A 22,715-nucleotide genomic window follows, 5' to 3' on the forward strand; every position below is an offset into this window, starting at 1 on the left:
TGGCCTCATGTCCAATTTCGTAATTAAATTCAAATGATAAAAATAACAAGGCAGGGCCTTTTCTAACTTCAAATAAATATTAAAAATTATCTATAAATGATTTTGAGTTGATTCCAACTCTAATAAATCACATTTGACATAATCTAATTGTTTATGCACAAATATAGCATAGTTGTTTTGCATGATCATGGACTAGGTCCAAATAATGGCTATGGAGCCATTTCTAGTCCATTTAACACATACACATAAACTTAATTAAATAGTATGAGAGCTCCTCTCTCATTTAAATTGTGATCCTAAGTAATTCAAATAGAGGTACTGACCTTGGTCTAATAAGCCTCATGCTTGGTTACTTAGAGACATTAAATTATTTCCATACTAGTATTAAGATGCATGAGGTGTAGCACCCCATTTAAATTATACTCTCAAATAATAGATATGAGTGTTGACCTTGGTCAACCCACACTCATACCTTATTATTAGTTGAAGAGATTAAATCTTAAGAAGATTCAATGAGAGGAAATTATTTCCTCCAAAGCATTAAAGAGCTATACTAATAAATATTTATAATGAGAGGAAATTATTTTTCACAATAAGCCAAAGTAAATCACCATGCCAAATAAGATGTAATGCTAGCATAGGCTTGTGTGAATCTTTGGTGTGTTTAGCTTAGCATGTAAGTATTGTTTGGTGATGGGGCACCTCGTATTCATTTATAGACGCTAGTACCGGAGACTATCAAGAGGAAGAGGTATTCTACCAAGAGGAAGGAGAAGAAAACTTTGATCACATCACCAATCAAGGCAAGCTAGACTAATGCAAGCTATTTTGTTTGCAAGCTAACACTCTTGCAAGGTTCCCATGTGCAAAGCTCTACAAGAGCAAGGTACCATTACTTTTATTTTATGCTTAATGCTCCTATCCCAAGTTTTTACTTTACAAGCTTTACTAAATTTTGTTTATCAAAGTACTTTTTGATTCATGATTCACTTAGTTTAGTTATGGAGTAGTGCAAGAGTATCAAACTTAGCCTAGAGCAATCCAAGTTGCTTAGCACCCCTTATGACTAGCTGCTAGTGCTAAATTAAAATTGACTACTATAGATGGGAACTTGTGAAAACCAATGACTTTGAAAACCTTGGAATGATGAGTCATTCTATTGAAAGATTTTGAAGGTGAATATGACTTGTGAATGACTTGGTGAAACTTACCAAAAACTGATGGTTGGGTTCGGATGCGATACCATTCCAATCTTACAAGTACCCCCACAATACCTGAATCTGCGTAAGGCTTAGCTGCAAATTTATGGGTCTTAGTATGGGTTCCCTCTAAAACAAGCGTCATCAGGGTTATGCCGGAGGCTGCCTCTACAAAAAAAAAAGAATGATGTGAAATGACGTGGAATGAGGTGAATGTCCGGCCCAAGCTCTGTGCAGTTCCCAGGCTGACTGTCTGTCTTCACTGGGAGGCCAAGCTCATGGGGAGAGGTGCCTATACTAGGGTATGTAAATGAAAGGTTAGGATTGGTAGTTCGCGTACTGCGTACGATAAATCAGGGCCAGTTACCCCTGGCGTACTATTGCAATTATTGTGGCACAAGTGTACAACCTCTGCAGAGTTTAACCTATTCGAATAGCCGCGTCCGCGGTCATGGACAGTTGGAAAGGCCATACTGTTCCGTCATCAGAACTTTTCTAAAAATATGAATGGTGACTTGTGAATTGAATTGAAAGGTGACTTTGACTTTGAATCACAACTGAGTGTGGGAATGACATTAATGTTCCCACTTGAGTTAAGATAGGCAAATGAGGAGTTTTTGTTTATAAATGCTTATGAAATAAAACTGGCTTTATGCAAATGAAACTAGAGCTTAGCACCCCCTTACTATAGTTGATCGTATTTACATTAGTATTAGTTTGCGAGTACTTTAAAGTACTCATGGCTGTGTCCCTGGCTATTCAAATGGCCAGACTATGAAGACGAGTACCAGAAACCGGAAGAAGGACAGTAGGACGTCTACGACAACTAGGATCACTCCTGATGTCAACAGTTGCCTGTGGAATAGATGGACTACTACTACGCTATTTCGCTTCCGCTATGTGTTATGTAATGGATCAATAGAACTTCTATTATTGTAATAAAGACTGGATCATGTGATCCTTTAGTTGGTAAGACGATTATGTGTTGTAATGAATGATGTGTTGTGATATCAATCTATTATGTCTCGCAAAAACAATTTTCCTGGGATTGCGAGGAATGGCATAATAGGCATCTGGACTTAAAAATCCGGGTGTTGACAAGTTGGTATCAGAGCCATTGTTTGACCTTAGGAGACCCTAGTTAGAATGGACGTCCGAAAAAAAAAACTTAGCTTCAAAACAAAGGAAGTAAATATTTCTGAAAACTTATTTCCCACTCTTACCCTTGAGATCTTTTTCAAGTGAGAAATTCATGCTCTACTTTTCCTTGAAAATTTCTACATAAAAGTTTGCACACTCGATCACTTTTCTAACTTACTTATCCTAATTGCTCACAGATGGAGTACCAATGGGAGTTTTATCAGCTTGGTCCCGGAGGCGACCTAAGGTTCGAAAAGGATTTGAAGCAACTAGTGGACTATCTAGGACACCCGTATCCCGAGTTCTTCGGAATACCCCTCAACAACCACTCCGGAGAACCACCTCGGTGGGAAGTTTCTACCGATCTACGAAGAAAGCTTGGATCCCCGGTATGGGAAACCATCTGGTTTTCACGTAACGGGAAACACTTGGAAGGAAGGACTAGTCGAGCTATGCAAGAAGCAATTTTCCGTCTGTGTGGACAAAATGAGAACAAGATCAAGAACACTCGCTTCATCTACTACCCAAGACATGACTCCATGGGAAGATCGATGACCATGCCCCCGCACACGGAGATGAACCCCTATGAAGCACACCAGGACTTCAGGATGTACAAAACCCGCAGGGATTTGGACAACGCCCTCGCCTCTCGCCAAGCACATTACCCGTAAAGACGAAGAATTCCACCCTGAAGAGTAGTATCACACAAGAACTTAAGTAGGTGTGAGTTGTATCAGGATCCCCTTGTATCGTAGAGCGAATGAATGGTTCTTCAAACCAACGGTGTGTTAGCTTTGTAATATGTGATGTTTGGTATGAATGAAAAAGTGTTGTTGGTTTTTACCCCCGCAACACTACTCAAGTTTAAAACTTTTTAAATTTTAACAAAACAAACCCTAGAAATTTCCCTCTTATCTTATCATCTACCTCAATGTTCAGATGGCCCCACCAACCCGCAATGCCACCCAGGATGCCATGATGCAACTGCTGCAGACGATGATGGAAGATCGAGAAGCCGAAAGAGCTAAACGCCAAGCAAACCTTGCCGCACTGCAACAGATAGCCCAGAACAATCAAGGCCACGGAAACCACGATCACCCTGGGTCAAAGCTGAAGAATTTTCAGAACACCAACCCACCGATGTTCAACAAGACTGAAGAGCCCCTAGATGCCGATGACTTGCTCCGGACCATGGAGAACAACCTCGAAGTTGCGGGAGTTGAAGCCGCGAGAAAAGTCATCGTTCGCCACCCACTACCTGTCAGGACCTGCCAGAGCCTGGTGGACAAGTGCCCGTGCAATGAATGCGGGACAGATGATGACCTGGGAGGACTTTAAGCTGAAATTCAGAAAATACCATGTGCCCCAAGGACTAATCAAGAAGATGAGAGACGAGTTCCGGGAACTCAAGCAAGGAAGGATGTCCGTGGTGGAATACCGCGACAGGTTTCTCACTCTGTCAAGGTACGGCCCGGATGAGACCGACACCAATGAGAAAAGGAAGGAGAGATTTCTGAACGGATTGCACGACGAGATGCAAACCGTGTTGGTGAACATTCCGTTCGCTGACCTCGAAGCCCTCGTGGACTCAGCCATACAGATGGAAGGAAAGCTGCATCAGGCCAATGAGAACCGCAAGCGCAGGATGATGAACCAGAGTGGACCCCACCATACCCAGAAGTACCGCAACAACTCTTCTAGAGGATTCACCCCAAGACACAACAAGCCCCCTGCTCAGAGTTATCGCCCCAACTACACCAACAACAACGGAGGACCCCCGAAGCCCGGAGGTAACAACAACAACAGCCACCACAACAACAACAACCACAACAACAACAATGGGAACAACAACAACACCAACACTGGCCCGAGGACTGGAAGCAATGCCATCCCCGTCACCCCGAAGGACAAGTCAACTGTGAACTGCTATGAATGTGGAGTTGTGGGTCACTACTCCAATGAGTGTTCCAAGAAGCTTGCCAAGATTGCCGCCAATACCGCTGCACCTGCCCAGCAACAGCGCCGCTTCGCCGGTAGAAGGAACCAGAACAACAACAACAACAACAGCCGTTTCTACCACATGACTACCAATGAAGCTCAGGAAGCACCCCAGACCATGCCAAGTATGTCTTCCTATTAATAAAATGCTCAATATATCTTAGGAACCTAACTTTTCTTAAAATCTCGGGACGAGATTTGTTTAAGGGGGAAGGGTTTGTAACATCCCAAAAATTCAAAACAAAATACATGAATTTCCCTAGTTCCAAATTTTGGAACCAACAAAAACTTTTCTTAAATTAAGTGTGATACATAGTGATCTTGCTTAATTCTTGTGCTATTGCCATGTTTGCTTGTTAAAGTAGTTTGAAATAATCTTAAACCCTAAACCTCACCCCTCTTTTCACTATCCTAGTTAAAATAAAATAAAAGGAAATTAAATAAGAAAAAGGCATATGTGCCTATGGCTATTTTTATAAATCTTTGCCCTAAGCTTTTCTACTTTGCTTAGAGGTTTGGAAAACCTTCATACACCTTACCTAGTACTTATCAAACCAAATCCAAGTTGTTTCCAAACAAAATAAAAAGAAACTAAAAATGCCATAGAGGCATATGAGAGTAAAATAGCAAATATGTGAATTTAAGAACCTTGACCCTAATACATGTTGTGAATGGTTGGATCACTCCTATATACCATTTCAACACTCAACAACACCAATTGGGTCAAGCTAAGTCAAACTAAAACTCAAATGCAACATATGCATAGAGGCATATGTGACACATAGCCATAATACCCAATTCTTGCCCTATGACTTTAAACCTTGACCAAATGGTGTGAAACCATCTCTAAACCTAATATAACACTAAATTGACCCTAACCCATGCCTAAGTAAAGCAAGGGGAACAATTTATCAGAATAATGAAATTTGACATATCACCTCTTATGTGTTATGGCCATTTTTGCAAATCTTTGAACTAGACCATTGGGAATGGTTTCAATAGTTTGAAAATGGTTCTAAACTAATAAGAATCACATTAGAGTCAAGAAAAGTCAAATTCAATGGAGAGAAATGAAATGGGGAGAAAATCCCATTTACCCTCACATACACATAAGGCCAATTTTGCAAATCATCACCAAAGGCCACCATTGCTTGATGTATTGCTTGTAGAATACTTATATAACATAAACAAACACAAATGCATCAAAGGAACCAGAATTGAATCAAAGAAAAACTCAAAACTATGATACATATGATAATGGTCATATGTCCCCTTCTTAATATCTTCACCACTTTACCCCTCTGGTTTTTATCTTTTCTTAAACAAAACTTGGTCAACCATTGACACCTCATCCAAGACCAAGTCAAAGTGAACAACTTATCTGTTGACCATCTCTGCTGAAGTTGACCAGGTTGACCAGAATAGAATTGACAAGAGAGGACTTTGAAACAAAGAGAAGATGACCCCCATTTTGAATTCTTGCAAACCTTCACCAAAATGGACACCACCACCACCATTCCATTACATTAAACATATGAATGAAGTTCACCAAAAATAAATTCAAAATTTAAAACTTTTTCTCTTGCGGCCATTGTGTCGAACACCAGCGAGCAAGCATCTCCACTTTGAGTTACATTCAATTGTCCAGTGGTTTTTGGCCTAAACCCCTTTTTAACTCGTGATGATCACCCTCTTCTGCAACCCCTGCATCAATCCCTGTCCTTGCCATGGTCGATTAAAGTGAAGAAAAAGGAGAGAAAAGCTCATGTCGTGCACCATGCCGGCCTCAAAGCAATTGATCTCTCTGGCCCTCCCCTCTCTCTCTCACCTTGTCACCAAACATCTACACAGCACAAGGACACTGCCAATGCACGGCCCGAGCTCACCCATGCACGGCACTGGCCAGAACGCGCACGCCCAGACCATGCCAGCGCACGCCAGCACGCGCGCTCACCGCGCTCTGGACGCGCCAGTACGTCGCGCGCTCGAGCATCGTCGTCCTCCCCTACACCAGCTATCACTGCGTCGAGCATCTACTCACCACCCTCTAGCAGCTAGACATCCTCCTTAGCCCGCGCATGCACCATCATCGCCGTCCTCCTCCGCTTTCGGCCGCGTACGCCGTGACAGACATGGCACGCACCCGAGCAACCCCATCATCCCCTGGACGCGCTCGCCGCACCCCCGAGCCTCGCCAGGACGACGCCTACGCCTAGCCTTCCTCACCTTGCCCCTTCGATCACCGTAGACGCCGCGCCATGGCCGCCCCTTCGCAGCACCCACGGCACCCTCGCCCTCCTATAAAAGGAGCACTCCCTCGACCCCATCTCTCACACCACCTTGCTCCCCTCTCACCACTGAGTCTTCCCACACCACTAGCTCATCCAATTAACGCCGGAGCCGCCCCAATTTCAAGATCGGAGCCGCCAGTACCCGGAGCTCGCCGTCGACGATTGCCGCCACCCCACGCCTCGCCGACGGTACCAGGAGCTTCCTCGTGCTCGATAACGACGCCCCGCACCCAACAGAGCCCCGCGGGAACCTCGGTACGCCCTCCGACCCCCTAGTCACGCCACGAGCTCGTCGGAATCCCGCCGGAGACGATGACCTCTGTGAGCCGTTGATCTCCCCTCTGATCTAACGGATCACCGCGCCCATACCGTTTCGCCCTTTTAATGGTCACTGACGGGTGGAGCCCGCACCGTCAGGTGGCCCGCGTGTGTGAGTCACACTGCTGGGCCGGCCCAGCTCGTTTAAATCTGTTTAGCCCGTTTAGTTTTCCCGCGCGGCCCAAAATTTCAAATCTGGTTTAATCCTTTTAGTTCCAAATTTCAATACTGTTGCCAACTTCAAATTTAAATAGTTTAAAATCTACTGAACCAAATTTAGCCAATTTTATATTTTCGGAAAGCTCAAGAAATTATCTAAACAATGCCACTGGCCTCATGTCCAATTTCGTAATTAAATTCAAATGATAAAAATAACAAGGCAGGGCCTTTTCTAACTTCAAATAAATATTTAAAATTATCTATAAATGATTTTGAGTTGATTCCAACTCTAATAAATCACATTTGACATAATCTAATTGTTTATGCACAAATATAGCATAGTTGTTTTGCATGATCATGGACTAGGTCCAAATAATGGCTATGGAGCCATTTCTAGTCCATTTAACACATACACATAAACTTAATTAAATAGTATGAGAGCTCCTCTCTCATTTAAATTGTGATCCTAAGTAATTCAAATAGAGGTACTGACCTTGGTCTAATAAGCCTCATGCTTGGTTACTTAGAGACATTAAATTATTTCCATACTAGTATTAAGATGCATGAGGTGTAGCATCCCATTTAAATTCTACTCTCAAATAATAGATATGAGTGTTGACCTTGGTCAACCTACACTCATACCTTATTATTAGTTGAAGAGATTAAATCTTAAGAAGATTCAATGAGAGGAAATTATTTCCTCCAAAGCATTAAAGAGCTATACTAATAAATATTTATAATGAGAGGAAATTATTTTTCACAATAAGCCAAAGTAAATCACCATGCCAAATAAGATGTAATGCTAGCATAGGCTTGTGTGAATATTTGGTGTGTTTAGCTTAGCATGTAAGTATTGTTTGGTGATGGTGCACCTCGTATTCATTTATAGACGCTAGTACCGGAGACTATCAAGAGGAAGAGGTATTCTACCAAGAGGAAGGAGAAGAAAATTTTGATCACATCACCAATCAAGGCAAGCTAGACTAATGCAAGCTATTTTGTTTGCAAGCTAACACTCTTGCAAGGTTCCCATGTGCAAAGCTCTACAAGAGCAAGGCACCATTACTTTTATTTTATGCTTAATGCTCCTATCCCAAGTTTTTACTTTACAAGCTTTACTAAATTTTGTTTATCAAAGTACTTTTTGATTCATGATTCACTTAGTTTAGTTATGGAGTAGTGCAAGAGTATCAAACTTAGCCTAGAGCAATCCAAGTTGCTTAGCACCCCTTATGACTAGCTGCTAGTGCTAAATTAAAATTGACTACTATAGATGGGAACTTGTGAAAACTAATGACTTTGAAAACCTTGGAATGATGAGTCATTCTATTGAAAGATTTTGAAGGTGAATATGGCTTGTGAATGACTTGGTGAAACATACCAAAAACTGATGGTTGGGTTCGGATGCGATACCATTCCAATCTTACAAGTACCCCCACAATACCTGAATCTGGGTAAGGCTTAGCTGGAAATTTATGGGTCTTAGTATGGGTTCCCTCTAAAAGAAGCGTCATCGGGGTTATGCCGGAGGCTGCCTCTACAAAAAAAAAGGAATGATGTGAAATGACGTGGAATGAGGTGAATGTCCGGCCCAAGCCCTGTGCAGTTCCCAGGCTGACTGTCTGTCTTCACTGGGAGGCCAAGCTCATGGGGAGAGGTGCCTATACTAGGGTATGTAAATGAAAGGTTAGGATTGGTAGTTCGCGTACTGCGTACGATAAATCAGGGCCAGTTACCCCTGACGGACTATTGCAATTATTGTGGCACAAGTGTACAACCTCTGCAGAGTTTAACCTATTCGAATAGCCGCGTCCGCGGTCATGGACAGTTGGAAAGTCCATACTGTTCCGTCATCAGAACTTTTCTAAAAATATGAATGGTGACTTGTGAATTGAATTGAAAGGTGACTTTGACTTTGAATCACAACTGAGTGTGGGAATGACACTAATGTTCCCACTTGAGTTAAGATAGGCAAATGAGGAGTTTTTGTTTATAAATGCTTATGAAATAAAACTGGCTTTATGCAAATGAAACTAGAGCTTAGCACCCCCTTACTATAGTTGATCGTATTTACATTAGTATTAGTTTGCGAGTACTTTAAAGTACTCATGGCTGTGTCCCTGGCTATTCAAATGGCCAGACTATGAAGACGAGTACCAGAACCCGGAAGAAGGACAACAGGACGTCTACGACAACTAGGATCACTCCTGACGTCAACGGTTTCTGTGGAATAGATGGACTACTACTACGCTATTTCGCTTCCGCTATGTGTTATGTAATGGATCAATAGAACTTCTATTATTGTAATAAAGACTGGATCATGTGATCCTTTAGTTGGTAAGACGATTATGTGTTGTAATGAATGATGTGTTGTGATATCAATCTATTATGTCTCGCAAAAACAATATTCCTGGGATTGCGAGGAATGGCATAATAGGCATCTGGACTTAAAAATCCGGGTGTTGACATGCCCATTATCACATCGCGTGTTATGAAGGCGGCAGTGAGAGCTCGTTTTGTTCCTACCATTTACTTGCGATCAGTTTTTGACAAGTTGACCCAATTGAAACAAGGTGTTATGACGGTTGATGCTTACTACATGGAGATGGAGATGCTTATGCAGCGTGCCCGTGTCCGTGAGTCTCTTGAGATGACACTACAGCGATTTCTGAATGGTCTCAGATTTAACATCAAGGGCATTGTTCGTCATCACAATTATGCTACTATGAATGAGCTACTACATCATGCAAGAGAAGCTGATTTGCAGTTGGCTGAAGAACTGCAAATGAAGGGTCGTGCTACAGGAGCTGGGCGTTACACGCCTCGCACGCCACCCTCCACGGCGCCATCTACGCGCCATGCGGATGTTTCTACTTCGTCTAGCAAGCCGGTCTCTAGTGTCACCAACACAAAGAAGCCCGTTTCTGCAGCAAGTGGAACTAGTTCTAACATGTCGACAGCGCGCAACCGCGATATGGCTTGTCATACATGTGGTGGCAAGGGTCACTTCAGGCGAGATTGTCCGAACCGCAAAGTTATGATCATAAATGAGGACAATGAGTATGAAACTGGAGATGATGTTGATCCAAATGCTCCAGATGAGGATGATTATGACAGTGATGGTTATGACGCTTTTCCTTCTGAAGCTCAAACTATTGTTGTCTCGCAGCGTGTTCTTAATGTGCAGTCAAGTGCATCTACACAGCGCTGTAATTTGTTCCAAACAAAGGCACTAGTTGGTCCTGATAAAGCTTGCAAGGTCATTATTGATGGCGGGAGTTGTCGCAATTTAGCAAGCAAAGAGTTATGTGCCAAGCTGAAACTGAAGTATCTACCGCACCCGCATCCATATTATATTCAGTGGTTGAGCAAAAAAAGTTAGATGAGATGAAGGTGAGCCACATGGTGCATGTTGATTTTGAGATTGGACCGTATAAGGATTCCATTGATTTTGATGTGGTTCCTATGACGGTTTGTCACCTACTGTTGGGCCGGCCATGGCTCTATGACCGTTCTGTGCAACACAATGGCCGCACCAATACATATCACTTGGAGTTCAAGGGCAAGAAAATTAACTTACAGCCTATGTCACCACAGCAAATTGGCAATGAGTCTCGTCATAAGATTGAAGTAAACTTGGAGGATGCAACTATAGATAGGCGAGAGAATTGTAATGCTGTGAGTGATATAACGAAAAGTGAGAGAGTGAATTCCTTAGTTTCATTAGCCACCAAACAAGATATGAGAGAATTCTGTGAGGATCCTACAGCCATGCCTCTTGTGCTTATGTACAGGGGTACGGTTTTGGTTTCTAACGACATGACCCCTCTTCCTCTTGGTGTTTCTAATGTTTTGCAGGAATTCAGCGACGTGTTTCCGGAAGAGGTACCCGCAGGACTTCCACCATTGCGAGGTATTGAGCATCAAATTGACTTGATTCCCGGAGCTTCGTTGCCCAATAGGGCGCCATATAGAACGAACCCCGAAGAGACGAAGGAGATACAGAAGCAAGTACAAGCGCTACTCGAAAAAGGTTATATCCGCATAAGCCTTAGTTCTTGTGCTGTTCCTGTTATTCTAGTTCCTAAGAAAGATGGTACATGGCGTATGTGTGTAGATTGTAGAGCGATAAACAACATTACTATTCGATATCGTCATCCCATTCCCCGTTTAGAGGATATGTTAGATGAATTGAGTGGTGCTTCGTTGTTTTCTCTAAAATTGATTTGCGTAGTGGTTATCATCAAATTAGGATGAAAGAAGGGGATGAGTGGAAAACAGCCTTTAAAACAAAATTTGGTTTATATGAGTGGTTAGTAATGCCTTTTGGATTAACTAATTAATGCACCTAGCACTTTCATGAGACTGATGAACCATGTTTTGCGTGATTTTATTGGCAAGTTTGTGGTTGTGTATTTTGATGATATATTAATCTACAGCCGCAATGAATCTGATCATATTATACATATTCGACATGTTTTGCAAGTGTTGCGTGTTAATCAACTCTATGGTAATCTTGAGAAGTGCACATTTTGCAAAGATAGGGTCATATTTCTGGGTTACGTTGTCTCTAAGCATGGAGTAGAAGTAGATGTGTCTAAAATTGAAGCTATTCAAAATTGGCCTACTCCCATGAATGTGAGTCAAGTAAGAAGTTTTCATGGTCTAGCTGGGTTTTATAGAAGATTTGTGCCCAACTTTAGTACTATTGCTGCACCTTTGAATGAATTGACTAAAAAGGGTGTTATATTTGAGTGGGGCGCAGCCCAAGATCATGCATTTGATGAACTGAAAAGATTGTTAACTTCTGCACCATTGCTTACACTTCCTGATTTCAATAAGCAATTTGAGATTGAATGTGATGCTAGTGGTATTGGAATTGGTGGTGTGTTGATGCAAGAGGGTCGTCCAATTGCATATTTTTCGAGAAACTTTCCGGTGCTAAGTTGAACTATCCTATATATGATAAAGAATTGTATGCGTTAATTAGAGTTCTTGAGGTTTGGCAACATTACTTGTGGCCAAAAGAATTTATCATACATTCTGATCATGAAGTTTTGAAATATCTGAAAGCCCGATCTACTTTGCATAAACGTCTTGCTAAGTGGGTTGAGTTCATTGAGTCTTTTCCATACATTATTAAGCATAAGAAGGGAAAAGATAATATTGTTGCTGATGCTTTATCTAGGAAGAATATGTTATTAACTCAACTTGATGTTAAAATTCCTGGATTAGAGATATTATGTGATTTGTATGCCACTGATCATGATTTTGCTGAACCATATCGCTTATGTGCTATTGGTAAAGCTTGGGAGAAATATCACATACATGATGGGTTCTTGTTTCGAGCTAACAAACTATGTGTTCCAGAATCGTCTGTGCGTTTGCTCTTATTGCAGGAATCACATGCTGGAGGTTTGATGGGTCACTTTGGGCGTGAGAAGACGCTGCTCATGCTAGCTGACCACTTTTATTGGCCAAAGATGAGGCGGGACGTGGACAAGTATGTGAAGAGCTGCATTACTTGCAACAAGTCCAAGTCCAAGCTGAAGCCTCACGGTTTGTATACTCCTTTACCGGCACCTACTACACCTTGGGAGGATATTAGTATGGATTTTGTGTTGGTTTTGCCGCGTACTAAAAGAGGCCATGATTCTATATTTGTGGTAGTGGACAGATTCTCTAAAATGTCACACTTTATTGCCTGCCACAAGAGCGACGATGCGTCGCATATTGCTAACCTGTTTTTCAGGGAGATTGTACGTCTACATGGAGTCCCGAAGACTATTGTTTCTGATCGTGACGTGAAGTTTATGAGCTACTTCTGGAAGACGCTGTGGAGAAAGCTGGGGACGAAGCTATTGTTCAGTACAACTTGTCATCCCCAAACTGATGGTCAAACTGAAGTGGTGAACAGAACATTGTCACAACTGTTGAGATCCATGATCAAGAAGAACCTCAAGGAGTTGGAAGAGTGTTTGCCGCATGTGGAGTTTGCTTACAACAGGGCGGTACATTCTACCACGGAGCTGTGTCCCTTTGAGGTGGTGTATGGTTTCAAACCCATTACTCCGCTGGATTTGTTGCCTCTACCCATACATGAGAGAGTCAATATGGAGGCATCCAAGAGGGAAGATTTTGTACGGAAGATACATGTGAAGACTAAAGAGTTGATAGAGAAGAAAGGCAAGAACAATGATGCAAGGATGAATAAGAAGCGCAAAGAGATGTTGTTCAAGCCTGGTGATATGGTCTGGGTACATTTTCGCAAGGATAGGTTCCCGAAGCTGCGGAAGTCCAAATTGAAGCCTCGTGGTGCCGGTCCTTACAAAGTGCTTGCCAAGATCAATGATAATGCATACTCAATAGATCGTCCAGTTGATGAGTTTGGTGTCAGTAATTCTTTCAATGTTGCTGATTTGACACCATATGACGGAGAAGACCTTGGAGTGTCGAGGTCGACGCCTTTTGAAGAGGGGGTGGGGGAGATGATGAGGGCATCCCTACCTCACTACTACCTCCGTCATTGCAAGTTGAAGATGATCCTGCTGTGAAGCTCAAGTCCAATGAAGTTAGGATTGGACCAATGACACGAGCTCGTGCGAAGCTACTTAAACAACAGGTGAACTTGTTCTTAAATGATACTTTGATCGATGAGAGCTTTATACTGCCTAAGTCCTATTATTTATGTATGATCGGGTATGAGGAGGGAGCAAGCATCGCACGAGGAGGAGAGGAGCAGCTGGACCGGAAGATGAACATGAAGCTGGGCATGGAGCTGGACGTGAAGACATCCCATGGACGCGCGAGGGAGGAGCGGGAGGCATGCGCGAGAGGAGGAGATGTTCCAGCCGGCGCCAGGACCGGTCAACCGGCCGCACCGCCGGGCCGCCTGGTCCCAGGGCCGGTCCAACCGGCCTCCACGCTGGATCCATCCGGTTTCAACCGGGTTTTACGCTTGTGCCATCCGGGCACTATCCAGTAAGCCCGGGAGGTCCACCCGGGTCGTCGCCCGGCGCCAGACCCGGTCCAAACCAGACCGGACGGTCCCAGGCCCGGTCGACCGGCCCCCAGACCGGCCGAGTCCGAGTCTGTCTCGACCAGATCTATTCTGGGTCGGTTATTTCCGTACTTTTTCGACCTGAGGTCGTCCTGGACGCCTATATAAGTCCATAAGACGCCCCCAAAGTTGCTTTAGACCACGTTTAAGATAAACCCTAGTTCTTAGTTGTTTGCTATGCAAAACTATTGAATACTACTCTCCAATTCGTTGTGATCTGGAGTTTTATTGCTACTGAAAGTTTGTGTGATCTGCTGTTCCATTGGGGATTAGAAGATTGCAATCTACCGCTTCGTGGTCGGCGGCTACGTGCGCAAGTGTGTGGAGTTGCGAATATCTTGCAGGGTTGAGAGCTGTTGCATTGGCGACAGGAATCAATCGAGAGATTTCGTCGGCGTCATACAAGTTATCCTCCTCATATCATCGATTCCATCCGCTGCTACCATCGCGTGTTCATCACCACCCGTCGCTTACTGAGAAGATCGGGCAACCCCTTATCAACTACACACAAGATCGAGCCAAATATGTGTCGCTATTCTCGTCCCTCTATCAATAGAACCGGGTAAATTTTGTCATAGTAGGCTTGTTATGGTAAAGCTTGTCATCGTGCTAAGACCCAAACAACCAGTGCAGTAGAGAAATAACCATCACCAATAATGATAACCCTTGATCGAAGAACTTAACCTAAAACCAGACCAAATAACTAGAAAACCCGTCGAGCTGAGCACCTGGCAACCTCCAACTTGGCAGCGAGTGGAGAAGCAGCTGCAACGACCATGGTGACCACCGAGTAGAGGAGGAGCAGTGCCAAGGTAGGAAGGAGTGCGGACGCGTGACATTCCCAACAACCGATAGCATAATCTTCCTCATCATCGAAATCATTTCGCACAGAACTACACAAGACATATACTCTCCATGTTTGTTTTTAGAAAAACAGGGGGGCGACCCCCCCCCCGCAAGCTTTATTGTATTGATAAATGAATCAGGTTACCATGCGAGGGTAAAAAGCAGAGTTTGCAACCCAAGATATGTTCCAGCTATACCAATATTACAAGGAGCTAAATACACCAGAGGACCTAATAGTTATATTTTAGGTGCATTTTAGTCTCAATACTTGTAAAATAGGGTCAAGTGGTCCTAAAAGTTGTCACAATGTGCAAAACCAGTCCCAAACAATCCTGGTGCCGATAGGTGGCTTCGTTCTTTTTGCCAAATGCCGACAATCCTGGTGCACACACTAGTATAATCTTATAAATTTATTTGATATCCTTTGCCACGTTGGCCTTTTTGGATTTTTGACTCATCGATCATGTATTTAATTTTGAAAGCAAAGGAAATTTCTAATTTACACATACTATTCATATTTTAGCAAAAACATTGAGGTTCACTTGAATAAAAAAAAACCAATCATAAGAGATATCGAGCAGGTACCAACTCATGTTTGTGGGACACGTCTCATAATTCCTTCGATGGCCGCAGACATATATCTTTAACGCATTCAGTAATCTGGACCAAGATAGAGATGTGTATGCCAAAAAAGGAAAAGATATAGATGTGCATCTCAAACGTCAATCTTAATTAAACTTAAAATGGCTAGATTGAGCAGTGGAGAGAGTACTAAGTTGAAAATAATACTCATCATTATAAATCAAATAATTATTCACATACTTTTCTGTTTATAAGAATTTTACGCAAATCAATTTAATAAATTGAAAGAAAGGGAAAATAGGGCCACTATACTTGGTAAAACAGATTTATATAAAAAATTAAAGTTATTTTAGCGGAGAATATCATGCTTTCCTTTAATTGTTTTTGGAAAGTTGTACTGTAATTTCAGGTTGCACCCTGTCAATCTCAATTCTAATCGTGTTTTTTTTTTTTTTTTGTTATCTCTCTCCTCATGTTGTTTGTCACTTGCAAGTACCGTGGTGCTGCACCCTCTTGACTATCACTTTAGCTCGTCGGAAATTTCTATGAGAGAAATGGAAGCGTGTAGGGCATCCGACATAACAGTGGCAGAGGACAGGAGCAGAGTGGGAATTGATCTTCGAAAGGTAATTAATAACAAAGTGGTCTGCTGTACAACAGTAATTGTTTTTATTTTTTGAAATTGACCGGGGGAACACAAAGGCTCCCACCCAAATGGCTTATATTTATTTCATCGAGAGATCGGGTGAATTCCCCGTATGTGTTACAGCAGCAAGTACAGGGGGTTTTGAGGGGGAGACTACATCCAACGCAAAGGGGGCGAGCTCAAATAAGGTGGAGCACCGTGAGTCAAGGCCGCCTGGGGAGGAAGTAAGTGAGCCAGAGGTCAACGTCGCCATGGTGATCGAGCGGTAGACGAGCCCGCCAAAGAACATAATCATCACGGCAGTGCTTGCGAATCAGCACGAGTGAGGGAGCGAGACCGCTGAAAACCACGTCGCTTCGGTGTTTCCAGAGGTGCCAAAGGCACATGAGGCGGAGAGTAGAAGCTGCGACCGGTGGGGTAGAAGGTGGGAGAGTACAGCCCACCGCCGCGGAGGCAGGGTGCTCATCGCCGTTCGCCACGCCGAGGGAGGACCAGAATCTTTGCGCGAACATGCAGCCGAACTGGATGTGGCTCGTCGTAGGATAAGCTGGTTAGCGCGTTCTTAACCTAAATATCAGGTTATGAGTTCGAGTCCAGCACTTGCGAGCATGTTTTTATTTCTTCCCCACTGCCCCCTCACCTGACATGCGGGGTCCACATTTGATAAGCATAGTAAAGTCAGACGTGGAATAGAAAAAATGTAGGGACCATTTTGCAAAAAGACCGAAGCCACATATCAACAAGGAATCGTTTGGGACTAGTTTTGCACATTGTGACAACTTTTAGAACTACTTGAACCCATTTTACAAGGTATTGAGACTAAAATGTGCCTAAATTACAACTACTGGGACCTATGGCTATGGTGTATTTAGCTCTATTACAAGTCCATCCAGATACAAAAGGGGAAGCATACATGGTGAGTTACAGTCAAACAGGCGAAAACCAGTTTGTGTTTTCAACGAAGAACCGCTCCCACTCTGCATCCAACTCTAGGCCTTCCGGGCAATTCGCAGTAATTCCGCCCTGTTGAAGTCGAGCAGCTGAAGATTCATGTCCAGCAATTGAGATCTCGACTCTTCGTAGATCGGTCGCTATCTTCTCCGGATAGATATCGCACGATCCCAAACCAACAGCATGCTTGATCTATCGTTTCCCCTGAAAGCACATTTCATTGCGAGTTTTGCATAACGACATTAGAAAAGCAGCAGCCACAATATTGCGCATAGCATCACCAGACTGCCACATATGAAATAAAGCATCAGTGCCCCCAAACAACTTCCATATCTGTTTGGAAACAACACAATCAAAGAACAAATGGTTAATTGTTTCGTTTTCAGAGAAAAAAAAAAAGGCAAGTTTGATTAGTCACAGGACAACGCTTTGCAAGGTCATCTCTCGTTAAAATTCGATTTTGTGAGAGAAGCCATATGAAGATTTGCACCCGTCCTGGGACTTGTATTGCCCAGATTGCACCAAGATGTGGAACCTTTACCCCACCATCATTAACCCATGAATAAAATGATTTAGCAGAATAAGAATCAGTAGCATCAAGGCGCCACACAGGTTTATCCAGCAAACCAGAACGAGAAACAGTAGACAACAAGTTACATAACTCATGCCATCTCTTCATCATTAAATCGTTGAAACATCGGTGGAAGACAAACGAATTTCATCGCCAACCATCACCTCTGCGATGGTAACAGAAGGCTAGCGATAACCAGTTCTAACAGATGGGGCAGCCTAGATAATACATTTCAAAAATGGGGAAGCATTAATCTCGTTGACCCAAATAATATTAGGCACTGTATTATATTTATATTGGATTTGCTAATTCTCACTAGAATTAGAATTAGCTTAGGGCTCAGTAGATTTTCTAACCATTAGATTATGCACGGAGATTCGTGCAAATTCTTCTGTTCGCGTTGTTTCGCACGAGCCTCAAACAATTATGGGCCAGCCAGTAGAATCAGACGCGTGGAAAGGAAAAGTGTACACAAGATTTGAACCGGCAACCTCTAGAATAGGTCCCGATTACTCAACTAACAAGCCAAATTTCCTTACTTGGTAGATAGTTGATGAAAATTCATCCTAATATGTGAAGTCTCGCGGTTTTTTATTTTTCCATGTCTTTTTTTTCTGCATAATGTATGAAGTTTGTTGCGATAGAGCAATAATTTTATTTTAGTTAGAATTAAAGTTGCAACTGAGATTTTTTTGTAGTTGCAAGTAAGATTTGTTTGGCAGTTGCAAGTGGAGTTGCAGCTCATAATTTTTTTTGCAGTTACAAGTAGAGTTGCAAATGAATTTTTTTTGGAGTTGCAAGTGGACTCGCAAGTGAGATTTGTTTTGCAGTTGTAAGTAGAGTTGCAACAGAGATTTTTCTAGTTACAATCGAGATATTTTCCAGTTACAAATATGGTTGTAACCAAGATTTTCTTCAGTTGCAACTGTAGTTACAACTGAGGCTCTTTTTTCTGTTGCAATTGCGGTTGGGAACCCAGCCTCCCAAAAAAAATTTTCCTAGCACAGGTTCCAATTTGCTAAATGGTAGTTAATCATCCAAATCCCCCCAAAAGAAGTATTTAGCCATCTGCGAAATTTGTTGCTCCACCCGCTGAGCAGCCTGAAACTAAAGCTACAATACATACTCCCCACGTGTCCCGTGTATCTACCTAGGGACAATTTCGGTGCAAGTGATGGAGGCGGAATTTGTGATACTGCTAGCGCTACTCGTTGCCACGGGCCAGCCCGCGGCGGGGCGCATCTCCAGCTCAAGGAACGCGGCGGGGCGCGTCAGCATCTTGACCACCTGCCGCATCGTCGGCCGGCCGCTCGGCGCCGCCTGCGTGCACGCCAGGCCGACCTTGACGAACCGGAGCGCCTCCGCCTCCGGGTAGTCCTTCATACTCGCGTCCACGATGTCCAGCGGCCTTCCCTGTTCATAGAACAGCCATGCCTGCAAGAAACGGCAACAATGGCGGCACGTCAGCAGAAGCACGCCGGGATGAGGTTGATCGCAAGGGAAAATTGACCGGACGGTCGACCTGTCGCACGAGGAAGGTGTCTGAGCGAATCGACTGCGAGACCCTCCGTCCGCTGATGATCTCGAGCACCAGGACCCCGAAGCTGTACACGTCGGCCTTCTTGGTCAGCTGCCCGTGCACGACGTACTCCGGCGCCAGGTATCCACTGCAGGAGTGCAGAGGGCAAGTAAGCAACGGTTCATGCAAGTAATGTACTCCGTACACAGACATTGATCGTCGATGCTTTTGTTCGAAACAACGGCTTACATACGTCGTCCCGACCACGCGCGTGCTGACATGAGTGACGTTGTCCGGGAACAGCTTAGCCAGGCCGAAGTCTCCGATTTTTGGGCTGTAGCTTCCATCGAGCAGGACGTTGCTGGCCTTGATGTCTCTGTGCACGATGTTTGGCTCGTGCTCTTCATGGAGGTAGCTCAGCCCCTTGGCCGTGCCTACACAGATCGCCGATCTTACGGTCCATGTGAGATCCGTTGCTCCACCCGCTGAACAGCCTGAACCTAAAGCTACAATATATAGGCATAAATAAGTGGAGTCCGATCGGCATGTGCAGAGTAGTACTCTAGTATACAGATATGGATTAGTAGAACTTAATACCTTTCAGTGCATGATCGAGGCTGTTGTTCTCGGCGTATTCGTAGATCAGGATCCTGCTTTGCTTCTGGACACAGCAGCCCAGCAGCCTGACGAGGTTGACATGCTTGGCTTCAGCGATGCTCTCTATCTCGGTCAGGAACTCCCTGATCCCCTGTTCGGATTCAGAAGACAGAACCTTTGCAGCAAAAGCAGTGCCATCTCCAAAGGTTCCCTGCATGCGTTACGGAGCAGAAAAGCTTGACTTAGCTAAACTCGTCTCTCTTGTTGCATTCTTCGCTCGAAGATGAAAGATTAAGATTCTACAAAAGGTGGTAAAAGTACCTTGTACACGGTTCCGAAGCCACCTCTGCCTAGCTTGTTAACGTGGTCGAAGTTGTCCGTTGCTCTTTTTATCTCTTTGTAGGAGAAAAGCTGGATATTTGTTGTCCTTAGCACTTCTGTTGAGCGAAAGAGAATCAAGTCAGCTTTGGATACAAAGCCAGCTCTAACTAGTTACCTCCTCTTTCTCGAGGATGCTGAAAATTTTGACAGAGCCTAACACCTTATCCATCATCAAGCTACCATTATCATAATATATATCAGAATCCAATACCTTGCTGATTATGTAAACCATAGTGAAATTTCTCTTGAAAAGAACTCCAAGTGCTAAGAGCTGGCCACGCTAAACACGGGGAACAAAAGACAGTTTAACTGTTCGTTACCTTTGAGGTCTTCCTCGGATCTGCAAAGGCATCTCCTTACCATCGCCATATTCTTAGCTAGAGCAGCAAGCGCCCGTGAGAACGAATCTCCAAGTGGAAATGAAATTACGAAATGCCCACAATTATGTTCAGCGCAAGGACTATGGCCCCCTGCGTCGAGCATTAAATCCTAGCTAACTGTTCAGAGACAAGAGGAAAGAGCTAGTGAGCAGCAAGCAAGCGCACCGGTGCTTGGAAAGTGGCCCGACGAGCGACAAGCTCTTCACTGATAAGGACGGGAGTTTATGGCGGAGCAGCCACAGGACTGATGAAGAATGAGGTGCGTTAACCAACGGTGTACTTAGAGCATCTCTAACAGAGCTCGTAAATTCCGCCAGAACTGAATTTTTCCAGCGGATTTACGGATTCAGGCCGAAAGTTACGCAGAATGGAGCCCGAATCGGTGGCCCGGCCCGTATAAGTAGTTCGGGGCCCGACAAACTGGAGCGTCGACCTATATAAATACAGGCCGCGGAGGGAAGTTGGGTTCCAAAACCCTACTCCCACGCCGCCCCTGCCGCCGCTCCGCCGCGTCGCCTCTCCACCTCCGGCGAGGAATTACATCGCCGTCATCGGCTTCTCTGCTCCGCCTCCACCACCCCTCCCACCGCAATGGGGCGCTTAAGACGCGTCGGTAGGGGAGGGGGCAAATCGGCGGCGAAAAGTCGCCACCGCGTCCGCCGGGTGTCCGGTCGGAGGCGGACCACGCTAGGCGGTCGCGCTCCGACAGAGCTTGGAAGCGGGCGGCCCGCAAGTGGCCGCGCCAGTTCGCGCGCTGGCATGCACGCTCGGAGACGGGCCAGGGGAAGCTGAGGCGTCGCCAGCCGACGCGTGCAGCCCGCCGCTGCCAGCTCTTCCACCGCGCGGCAACGGCAACAACGACGACGAGGAAGACGGGCCGCCGCTCACCCGCGGGACCTCATCGGAAGCGGCGTCGGTCGAGGTGGCTGCGCTCGTCCTCGCCTAGGCACCGCCGGCGAGCGAAAAAACCCTCCTCCGTCGCTAGCAAAGCCCCGGTGACAATCGCGGGGCTAATTTCTTAGTTTTTAGGGTAAAATTAGCGCAGCGGATTAGGGTTAGTTAAGTATTTTGGTTGATATTGTAAATTATGTTCCAATGTAGCTCGATCGGAGCAAGAATTCCTTTCATTTCGCAAGGATCATCGCAGCAAGATTTCCCGAGACTTTTGATTTCCGTTTTTTGGTTCGCTTTTTCGGTTTCTATTCTGCGCCGCGACTCAAAACGTCGAAACAATCAAATTTGGAGATCGAACTCCGTTTTTTCGGTTCCGCTTTATACGGACTCTGCTAGAGATGCTCTTACTAGACAGCTTGTGTCCTGACGGCTTGACCGCTTGAGCATATGTCTGCTACATGTTCTAGATCTTGTTACTGTCATCGAACTGGAGAAGGGGAAGTCGGACATGGCAAACCATATTCAGTAAGTTTGGGTTAAAACTGCAGGAAGCCAGGAAAGTAATCCCTCCGCCTGGAGGTCTAAGTACACTAACAGGAATATGAATCGGAGGAAGTATTTTAAGATGGACTAAAAAAATTATATTAGAAAGGTATCATCCACATCATTCCTCTTTAATTCTTTCACATCTAACTATCTAAGTGAATGTAAAAAATGGAAAGAGAATATACTAAATGTTATTTGGCTTGATACCAGAGATGATGAAAGAGATCTTTTGTAATAAAATATTAAAGTTAACGGTATGGTCATTTACCTGAGAGAAAGGATTGAGGGCGGTGTTCTGACTCAATTGCATATCTTGGGTGTGTATACTCTTTTTATTTGAAAAGCATTTTAAACTCAGGAATCAATTTGGTTCCTGAGTGTATATCTTCTCTTCGTATAAAATTAATTTTTTATTGTTAAAAAATTCTAACAAATTTACATCTCAATAACCAATATGTGTTTTTACAATTTCGTGAAAAAACGATATTTTTGCGGTCAATATAAAAAAACAAAACATGTCTCAAAAAAGCCTTATTTTAGCATAAAAAATTATATTTTTTACACATCCTAGACGACAAATATATTTTTCATACAAGGACTTTGTACGCACGTAGCATGTGAAGATGTAGATGTAAAA

The 22,715-nt window shown here is 44.0% G+C and overlaps 1 pseudogene; it reads right to left on the bottom strand.

Annotated features, from left to right (window-relative positions):
• Positions 1 to 18,907: 18,907 nt before the first annotated feature.
• LOC124687551 lies at positions 18,908 to 20,627 on the bottom strand (annotated as a pseudogene).
• Between the last annotated feature and the right edge of the window lie 2,088 nt (positions 20,628 to 22,715).

The sequence above is a fragment of the Lolium rigidum genome, chromosome 2 (genome assembly GCF_022539505.1).
Source record: "Lolium rigidum isolate FL_2022 chromosome 2, APGP_CSIRO_Lrig_0.1, whole genome shotgun sequence".
Classification (NCBI taxonomy): domain Eukaryota; kingdom Viridiplantae; phylum Streptophyta; class Magnoliopsida; order Poales; family Poaceae; genus Lolium; species Lolium rigidum.